Raw genomic sequence first — 11,035 nt, forward strand, 5'->3', positions numbered from 1 at the left:
TATGTATTTGTCATTTCATTTTGTACATGTAGATATCATTCAGGAGTTCCTTCTTGGTGACTTCTCATTTTGTGGATATTTTCTTCAGAAAACGTAACTCCAGGCATATTTGTATTAAGAAACTCAAGAATAATGTGATCGGTAAAAAAGTATAATGAAGTTGAAAGAATACAACTTCTAATCATTCAATAGTGTATTAGTTTGAGAACAATGATTTACTAAAACATGAAAAATAAAATAGATATTGTTCAGTTCTTGATATTTATTTTAATTCCAAATTATTATATTGTCCATGTGTCAGTCTTCTACCTAAGCTGCTTACAGAAAATACTCAAAACATTTTAGGAATATATATGGGGTTTTTTTACATTTAACAGAAGACATTAAAAGTCTTCTCTGGCTTTATATTTTATGAATATATGCTTTAAGAGATGCTTGCAGTTTTAAGGGTTAGATCACAGATACCCATAATAAAATGCACTAAAAACATACTCTGATTCCTTAGTTCTGCCTTGGAACCAGACTGAGGGCTAAATATTGAAGGCTGTGCAATATCAATACCAAGATTTTTGAGAGAGGTAGAACATAATTTCTACAACTCTCCTCATATGGGTAACAATGAAATACCAGAAAGTTTGGCATAAAGCTGATCTTTTACTTTACTAAATAAAGTCAGATCACATTTCCTACAACAAGAGGGTGAAACCTTGTTTCTAGGAGGTGGCTTGGTTTTTGTTGTCCTGTTCCTCCCCAGATTTTTTGATAGCTCAGAAAAGAATGAGGTCTCCAAATACAGGCCAGCACATGTGTGCCCCAGATAAAGAAAGTGATAAACAGTCCATGATAGATGATATCTCAGGGAAGGATACCAGATATCTTGATGAGGACTAAAGAATTTCCATTTGGAGAACAAACACTATCAGAAAAAAATGAAGATATGATAAAATAAAAAACATTCCAGGGTCATGAGCAAAAGGGGAAGATGAGGAAATGCAACAGTTGTCTTTGAAATTGCACTGAAAGTGATTCTTTGCATGTTAATATTTTTCAACCAGAGTGTCTGTAGTTTTTATTGAAACATTTGCTGTCTGCGTTGGACTCTAAAAATATTCTAGTTAAGATGGATCACAAGTGTTTTCTTTCATTCAAATTTTGATATTCTGTGGATTAAATTGAATACAACTTTACAAGAACTATTAGAAGTGCTTTCCTCCTTTCAAAAAGCATCTCCCCCTCACCGTTTTTCTTTCTTCCCCAACAGCGGTAATTGCCAGTGAAAAGGAAAATACCTTCAGAACAACAAAGTTCCCATCATATGAACAGTTAATTCAGAATTTGATGGTACTTTACTGTCCTCACTAAGCATAATTCCCATTTAGAAAAGCCTTAACCCTAGAGCTAGAGTAGAAGCAGCAGTGCTTACTTTCGTATTTTTCTTCCTTAATCCAAGATAAATCTCTATAATTAGATTTGACTGCTTTTTAAAGGAACAGAAATGGCAAGTGGCTCTATCTTAAATTAAGAGATCTATTACCTTTGGTGTTCTAATTCTTCTCAGCAATATGTTGTCTCAGGAGGCACTTTCTCATCCTTATGAAAACTAACTTACTGTAAGTGTAAAGGGAAAAACACATCATTGGAGTTATGTACTGACTGCATAAGGAAAATATATACAAGTTTAGAGCAATGGAAAATAATTGCCAAGTATGTCATACATGAACATTTTATTAAAAAAATTCTGTAGCATAAGATACTCATCAAATAAGGCATTTTTATTGAAGGCTACATTTTCATTCCCTCATGCAAATGGGATACTGGAAAGTAAAAAGTAGAGACTCACCTTTTATGCTTTCATGAGTTGAAGGTCTAAAAGCTTCATGGCACTTCTGGTACACCACAGCTTTGTACAGCCATATCCTAAAAACCCTCATGGCCACCAGTACAAAGTGGTATGCCCTGACAGGTTATTAAAGCATGTATTTGCAGTTAAATGTTCATTCTTCTTGCTCCAAGGACTTTCTTTTTTTTTTCCTGTGTCTTATAAGCTTCTCTTTTTAACTTCATTGTGTTTGTGCCCCATTCTGTCCTACTCTTTATATGGCTGTGGCTTTAAAACTGGACTTTAATGATCCTCTGATTTTGTACGCTCATCAGTCTTTCTCTTCCTAGTTAGACAAGCAGCAGATGTCCTAAGGTCTGTCAGTTAATTTGAGATTTTTCACGACCTGTTGTACCTCAGAAATACTGAATGCTGGCAGCATGTACAACAGTAACAATGCTGGAAGCTATCTGTTGGCTGATGCTGTGATTACAAATTCATTTATGTAACAGTAACCAATACCATTTATCTTCACTACTCACAACATTCGGTGGATGGTATGTACCTTATATTAAAAAGACCTGGATCCAAACTAAACCAGATTTCTTTCCAAGGACTGAAAAAAAAAAAAAAAAAAAGTACCTAACCAAGTGAAATATTACCCAAATGCAAAAATTATTTTCTCACTGGTCCCTCCTCCAAATGCTTAATTTTACTCATTCTGACAATTACTTCATCTAGGTAATGTAATGCATTCTATATTTCAATGGTTTTCAGACCTTTAAAATTAGGCTGTACAACCACACACTATCATACGCTGGCACGATTTTAGAAGTCATCAACAGGCCAGATAGCTTATGGTTGCTGAACACAAAGTATTTTGACTCTCCTAGCTAATTCCACTTATTTCAGCAGAGCTGTGCCAACAGTGAATCTGAGCTCTCTATCTAAATTTAATCTGTTCATTACCTCTGAAGACTATTGCAAATAAATAGGCAATCAAGTAGCTAGAAGGACAGAAAAGAGGGATACGATGTATAATAGGTAACCTTACAGAAGACAATCAGAGCACTGATTCCTTTCCTTCCAAACAGAAGACAATAACAGTTCAAACTAATCACGATTCAAATTTTCTTTTCTACGTTTAATTGATACTCTGGAGACTTCATTCAGCTCACTCTAAATCAGTCCCTTGGTAATTGACTTCACCAATAACTGGATCAACCTGCAGGTAAGAACTGGAATGGGATCTGCAGAGCATAAAGCCTCTGCTTTATACAGCAGTGAAAGTCGCTCCAATACATACACAGTATAAGCAATTGTTGAGAAAGGCTTCAGATACCCCGACAATGTATTTTACCTTGAACTGGCAAAACATGCTCAGTGTTTACCCAGCTCTTGGCTTCTTCACTGCTGCTACATTGAGAGTGACATTTGTGAAATGGATATCTTTCCCCAGGGAATGAAGTTAAGAACAATTCAGTTTACAAACTCTAGGCTAAAAAGGACTTTTCAGATAATGCTTCCAGTGAGGACTGACTGGGATGTCTCCTTAGGTGCAGTATACAACTCAGCTCTACACTCCTGTGGACTTCTGCCACCTGTCTGCTACTTTCTAGTCATTGCCAAATAAAATTCTATCTATTTAGAAAAGTTCACTAGACATTGCTATTTATAAGACCTTTCAAAGATGTAACGGAATGTGTCTGTTGGTCAAAGGAGAATCTTATCTCACTATGGTTTCTAAATCTGTGAGTTTTTCTGAGGAATGGAGTGTTGAAATCTGATTGCTGAGGCTGTGCAACAAGAATGAAAGCTAAAGAGAAAGATTAAAGATGTTTAAAGTTCAGGTATATCTTTACTATCTTTCTCAGCACATTGACATAGGGATTAAATACAGTCTCTCAGAAAAGTGAAAAAATAATTTTAATAGAGTCTGGTCAGAATTAGGTAATGTAAGGCTTGTTATCCTCACACCTAAAAGAAGAATATTCTACCATGAAACAGAATAGCCCTTGAAGTAGGATATTCAGTAATAACATTCTTAAAAGTGACTGGTTGGTTTTTTATCAGACTTCAGAATTTTTTTTTTTTTTCTTTATTTCCTCTTCAGGGAAACGTACCAAGTTTTGGTGTCCTTGTGCTGCTGTCTCTATGTTCCAACTGTTCTCCTTTAGAAACTGTATTTTTCTTGTTCTGTCCTCACACTAAATACCTACAATGCCATACGAAGCTCTTCCATTTTGCAATAGCAGTAGAGATCAATAATCTAATGTGGGGCATAAGCTTCCATTTTACTAGACCATCATGGCCAAACCATTTTGTCTTTGTCATGTACATGACTCTAGCATATGGCTAATGACCAACATATGATCAAAGTTCACTGGTAGGAAACTGTAACTCTTGTCTGCTGCAGTTACTTTAGAAACCTGCAGCATAAATTTCAGTGTGTAACCCGGGGGGGGGGGGGGGGGGGGGGGGCAGGCCTAAGAAGAACAAATTCAGAATGGTCCAGTTCTACACAGCATTTCCCTTAAGCTAATACGACTTTTCTTCATAAGGCTATTAGATACATTAATATGTGCATTTGATTCTTTGAACACTTCTATTTTCTGTCTGATGACTCATAACGGAACTAACTCCAAGCCTTTCCCATGGCTGTTTTTAGTGGTTGAATACTCCGTCAGAAAAGGTGTGGGGTACAACTGAGAAGGAAACTGGTGAATTGTAAAGAGGGAAGGCCATTTTAGCCTAAAGTACGTTTGCATTTCAGAAGATCAGAGTAAATCATGTGCGCTTAACTGGCACTTGCTTTTTTAATTTAATTAATGCTAGAAAGACACTTTAAACCATAGTGCTCTAAAGGTGCTTGGAAGGAAAAAAATTGTCCCCCAAGTGTCTGATGTGAAGAGTCCCTGGGTGACACTCAGAGTAATGCACTTTTTGAGCACTTCAACTTACTCGTGTCTTTCAGCGCTTAATCAACATAATTTGACACAATTATAGATATAAACACTTTATAAGCACTTGGTACAAGGAGTGTCAAAAAAGTGCTGATCTCCACCAGTTTCTAGTGAAAACAAAAAGCTCTAGCACAGGACTCAAGCAAGTGCTTAAGACTGTTCCACACTATCAATAACCTTCAAAGAAGAACCAAAAAAAAAAAAAGAAAAAAGTGTTTCCAAAGTGTTCTCTGGATAGAGTCTTTAAAGACTTTATACATCCACATAGCAGGCTACTTAACCAAAATTGTCTGAAACATACACTCAGAGTTATTCAATTCAGCTGCTCATTGAGTAGCTGCAATGACTGGGTAAGTAAGTCAGCAGTATTTGAAAGAAAAGAGGAGAAACAAAAATGGTGGCATTCAGAACAATTCTCATCTTATGTGTCATATTTACATGTTAGACCTTCCAAAAGAGGATTGAGAATACGTAGCTTGGGATGTAGCACAGGCCCTCATAAACATAGTGTTTAAGGTAAGACTGAGTGCAGGTATGCCATGGGAGCCTGTACCTTAAGAGTTTTTTCTGTTTATTCTCCTAACTTAGTTGAAAAAATATTCCGGAAAAAAAAAGCCCACATGAAATGCAGTTTATTTCCCTGCTACAGCTAGTGAGTTCTCCACTTGGTTAATGCACATGAGAGTGCTTCTTTTGAAGAGAATGTTGTTCTGCCAGAACACTGAGGACAGGTTCTAAAAGGCAGAGTCTGACCAGCAGTGAACCTTCATTAAATGCCTGCCACATACATTCCATTTCTTATCTGAGCAACAGATCCAGGTTTTGTGCTAAAAGTTTGTTCTGTTCAGTGGGGAAAAGAGTAACAGCACAAAGCTTAGGTTTCCTCACAGGACACTGTAATATCACCTCTCCCTCTCTTTTGTAGAAACTGGTTTTAATTATTAGCTTTTTAATTAGTAACTTTTGTGCAGTCCGTCATTTCAAATCAGAGTGAGGATTATGTTTTATATGGTAAAAAGATGTGTGTCTAAAGATTTATTTGAAATAAAAGCATAAAAACACAGCAAGCCTTTTTTCTGTTTTCCCTTCGTATTTGTAATTCAGCGTGCATTTACTCAAGTCACAAGCTGTGTTTTTGCAATGTGAGTGAGGCACATAAACTCTGATACATATTATCTCTTTGTATATGAATTAGGTCAGCTAAATTTATGAATATATCACCTGACAGTTACATTAATCATCTTAACACTTTGTGATCTTTTTGCCAGTAAAGTGGAATGACAATTTGATCATATTCAAGATCAGTTATCACATTTAGAAGACAGTATCTATGTAAACTAAATAAACAAAATGTAAAAGGTGACATTTTCAAAGTTATAACTTACTTTCACTAGGGTTAGCACCTAACTGCTTTTGAAAATAACCCATTAGAAATTGTTCCTATTTACCTTGTTAAGTGTTGGAAGTGTGTTCTTGCATGGTCCATCCATTTTGATACAGGATATACCTGATGTGCCTTGAAAAAATCTCCACTGTGTGCAATTGCTGGAACATTACTTGTCGAAACCAGACCAGAACATCTCTTCTTTTAGTTTTGGAATGAGGCAGGGAGTGGTGTATAACTGAGGATCCTAAAAAAAACCGGAACAAAATAGTTCTAAAAAAAAGCACCAAAAGAACAAAAAAAAATTGGAGGCAGTAGGAATTATAGGATCATCTGAAAAAATCAAACCAATTTTTCAGGCATCTACCAGCAGGGACTGAAAAAACTGTGGTTTTCCTTTTTCTGTCTGAAATTTGCCATCTACCAATTTAAGGCACTCTTGTAGCAAAGCACTTAAGCACTGCTCAAATCCTCTTGAAGTCAAAGGGATTTAAGTAAGTGAATAAAATTACGTGCATACTGAAGTACTTGGCTGCACTGGGTTGTATTGTTGAATTTGGCCATGGACAATTTTAAGATTACTCCAAGACTGAAACTGCTATCTGTAATTTCCTTGACAAAAGAAGATGTATTCTGCATTTCCTCCTTTAATACATTTGAGATAAATAGAACAGAAACAGCTAAAATTGGTTATTTTACAGGAGTAGAGAGGAGGAAGAGATATCCTCCAAGAGAAAAAACGCAAACTGTTTTTTATTTCCTTCCTGGATAAATATGTTTCAGGTTTTTGATCCATCTTTTTTAACACCAGTGTCTTCACAGTCAAGCGTTCTGTCTCTCTACCAAGTTGCACATTATGTCTCTCAAGTTTTTGGGTGTTGCTGTGCAAAACGCTAACGGTTAGAGATTTTCTTAACAACCCTTCTCTCCTGAATTCAACTGCAGTTGAGGAAAAGTCTATAACTGTGATTGAAAAAGCTCCAGCCTTCCTACTATCTAACCACAGAGGTATTTCTTTGTTTGACTTAGCCTAATTCCTCTAGGATCTAAGAGTCTGTTTCAGAGCATGTTCAAAACTATTCCAGTTTTAGCAGTTCATTTAGTTTGTCTTAAGCTTGAAAGGAATCCAAAAATTATGCAGAGGATTCCTTAAATCCTGAAGGGTGCAATCCAGGGGGGGCGGGGTGGTGGTGGAAAATATACATAATGTACAAGCAGAATTTACTCTCAATGAAAGTACAGCTAAATATCCTTTCATAATGACTGCAAGAAAAGAATGGTGTAATAGCTTAACAGGGAGAGCACTCACCGCAAATAGGAAATGTGTTAAATTCCTTCTTCATCCTGAGAGGTTTTACATGTATATCTCACAGCAAAAAACCTCACACTTAGCTATGAGGTTTCTTCTCCACAGGGTACATTTGAAAAGAAAACCGCTAATGTTCTTTATTTCAAAGAACAGTTCTAGGTGTATAACTTGGGGAGCCTTGGGACTGCATATCCCAAGCAGACAGAGATTGACTGTAAAAGTCCAGGGCAACTTAGCCTTAAACAGAGGAGGAAAGCAGATTTCTTGAAACATCTTGCCACATAGCCTCGTATGCCTCTACTTACCACACAGGTATTTAGATAACATTTCTTAGGACATAATTCTAGTCAGGAAATGTAGGAGAGATTGCATGTCCAGAGATTAGACACCTAAAAGTTAGTTTCTGAGCAAAACCACTTTTGGATGGTTATGGTTTATACTTAACTTACCTATTAGAACATAGATTTAGTCCTCCTCATGCAACAAAAGGTTTCAACTCAGCAGCTGATGTGACTGTAACTTTTTTTCTTACTAGAAAGTAATGATAGAAACAGGTGGTTTGGATTTTTGTTGTTGTTGTTTGTTTTTTTCTTTTTTAAACAGAAGTAATGTAAAAAGTTACTGGGTTTTATACTATTTTATTCACCTAATTCCAATAGCAAAAAATATCTCTTCCATATCTGGTTAATTAAATAAAACTCTGTGGTGGAACAGTTGATCTAGATGACAACTATCTGTCAGTCCTCAGCTGCCACTATTTCATCAAAACACTCTGGCACTGTGGGACTATGCCAGTTATATGACAAATAGGTAGCATTTAAACATGGACTTTATGTATAGCACAATGCCAGATTTCTTAATAAAAGCAGTCCTGGAACAATCAACCTCATCGCCTTGCTAATTTTCAAACACTGAATTCATCTAGCATATATTATAAATCATTTTCTTCCCCAGACAATAGGCATTTGGGATCCTCTGGCATTCCAAGGCCCTTTACTCACAAAAGGTCTAATTTTATTCCACTCATAGATTGTTCTTTTTTTTTCTTTCTCCTTGCAGCTTTAGTCATAAAATAACCTTTTACTTGAAAGAAATGCATTAATTGAATACATAAATACCATTAATGAGTAGGAGGGGATGTGGAAATGACAATATACTAAGAAGACAATTATAAGTTAAAATTGCCGATACATAAAGACACTGATGGAATGATTATTACTGTGCTGATCTATGTATATATACACACCCTTATGATGGAAATGATATAATATTACTTGGTTGGACTATGTATCCTATGACTGTGCTTGTGTTAATCAATGAAAGGGTTATAGTTTGGCATGGATATGACAACAGAACACAGCACTCCAGTGGAAAATGTAAAGCAACACAATCAGTCCCACTTAAAACATCATGCAGTCATTACGTTTTGGGAAGCAAACACATTTGTTCAGCATCTATCTTAATATTTTGCATGTGATTAGCTTAGCTCTGTCACACTGTGTAAGCATGCCAATAACATATTGTTGAAGCGATATCAGCATAAATGAAGCTTTTGTTTTGATTTGGTTTTTTTTTCTCAAGGGCAGTAAGAAGCATCCAGTAAATTGTGCTATATCTAGGCCTGTAGCCTGAACTGCAATCTCAGATACTTATGGAAATCAGGCACAGCTGGAGTTGATTCTCATTTACCTTCTCTGTGCAGCTGGATTTAATTCACAATTACCTTTTCTATGTCTTTGTCCAAAAAGAATATACTCAACGGTTGTTGATTTTTTTTCTAAGACATTACCATACTCGGGTTTTTCTTACCATTAGGAGGTTTTGATGATGGTCTTGACACGTATAACTTATTTAAATAGGCTGAGTTATGTTCAAACCTTCAGTTACTTCCATGGTCTGCTTCATTTATTACTTGCTACAGGTACATTCTTCTACTTCCAACCCAACTTTTTCTTAGGTACTGACTGGCCAGTATGGACAAACAGCTGCTTACAGCTGCTGAATAGAAGGCAAGAAAACCCTATCATCCCTTCCCTTAAGCCTGTCATGTGTTGTTATTAAAACTCAATGCTTCCCTCTTGCCAAAGAGGAAACACAAATTGCAATAACATAAACTTAAAAATGCTCTGTTGTGCAGATTTTCTCTCTCTACTCAAATCACTCTTATCAATCTACTTGTTTCTTCTTTATTCTCTTCCTCCCCACAACCCTACTGCTTATAATGAAAAGAGTCTGCAGGCACACCGAACAGAGCGGCTGAAGCCAATCTGAGGGAAACAGATTTGTCAGAAGCACCACAGAGCTCAGCGACAGAAGCACAGCGATGGGTGTCAGATATAGCTGCTGCAAATCTCATAGAAACACGATGGTTGGCTCATACTCTGGAGCAGATTTCTGATTGAAATGGATGGGGAAAAAGCTATGCAGGCAATCACAATCAGTTCATATGATGCCGTAATGTGCCACATTCCCTCGTGCTGGTAGGTGAGAGGTGGAGAGCTTCTGGACATCATCCAGAAATCCTGTGTTTTTATACAAAATAGAAGGTTATTTTTTGTTGTCTTAAAAGATTACATAATTTATTAAATTCATTACTATATTGATCAAACTTATTAATAATCAAATTCACATATCATCTTTAAACTTGCAGTCATTTTCTTCAATTAAAATATTCTCATAGCTATTTTATGAAAATGGGTATGTAGTACGTAGTATCACTGTGCAGCAAGTATATCAGAGTAAGAAATAAAAATTAAGCCGTCTTAAGTGGCATGAAAATCCACTGGACTGTGTTAACAACGACTCTCTAGATAGGTGAGACACGATTTTAAGAGATGATATCAAGGTCTGAACATTGTCCACAGTGATTTTAAATATTAATGAAGCATCACTGTGTAGCTCTGCATATCCAAAGATGAATTCCAGTTTAGTTTTATGTAGCTGAATAATTAATCTTTATTACCTTATAATCAAGGTTCTGAGTTTTTTTAACATTTACATGATTGTTTCATGCCTACAGGATCATTTTGCAGGTCATTCCTTTGTTTTTAACAGTTTGCTCCTCCATTATGAAGAACTGCCTATCTAACCACCCCTCATTGGATTGGAATTTAGCTTTTGTGAGTTGGATTAGATCATATTTTCAATATTGAAAAATTACCTGGTGACTGTATTTTTGGTGACAAATCTTTTGCTATTCTTTCACGTCTTTTTTTCAGATAAGAATAACAATTATCACTTGTCTAGGTGATTACTTACTTTCTCAGTACACATAGGGTCATAGCAATTTTCCAGGCAAGCAATACAAAACCTCATAAATAGAAAAAAAAACAAAGGCAAATATATTTCTAACCAAAGACTTTATATCCTTAACTGCTCTATATTTAAGGCACAGTACCTGAAGGTATTAGGAATGGACATCTGCCTCTAGAACTGTATTCCCAGTTACCACCTGCCAGAAAGGTTTTCCATTGAGCTTTTACAGTGCTTTTGCAGCCTATGTATATAGGCCACAAGGGAGCAAGATATAATGCAGAAAGGACTGGCATGTACAATACCTC

At 36.1% G+C, this 11,035-nt stretch overlaps 1 long non-coding RNA gene across 3 annotated transcripts in view; it reads right to left on the reverse strand.

The window, feature by feature from the left end:
• Positions 1 to 10,781, reverse strand: part of LOC133268463 (uncharacterized) — a 29,703-nt gene extending 18,922 nt beyond the window's left edge. For all 3 annotated transcript variants that reach the window (XR_009743089.1, XR_009743087.1, XR_009743088.1), the window contains exons 1-3: positions 7,925 to 10,781; positions 6,231 to 6,413; positions 1,535 to 1,608 (exon numbers count right to left, since the gene is read on the reverse strand). This is a non-coding gene — a long non-coding RNA (uncharacterized LOC133268463). The remainder of the gene's footprint in view (positions 1 to 1,534; positions 1,609 to 6,230; positions 6,414 to 7,924) is intronic.
• Between the last annotated feature and the right edge of the window lie 254 nt (positions 10,782 to 11,035).

The sequence above is a fragment of the Pezoporus flaviventris genome, unplaced genomic scaffold, assembly GCF_033815535.1.
Source record: "Pezoporus flaviventris isolate CSIRO_AGI_PZ_B2104156 unplaced genomic scaffold, CSIRO_AGI_Pfla_v1 ptg000013l, whole genome shotgun sequence".
NCBI lineage: Eukaryota > Metazoa > Chordata > Aves > Psittaciformes > Psittacidae > Pezoporus > Pezoporus flaviventris.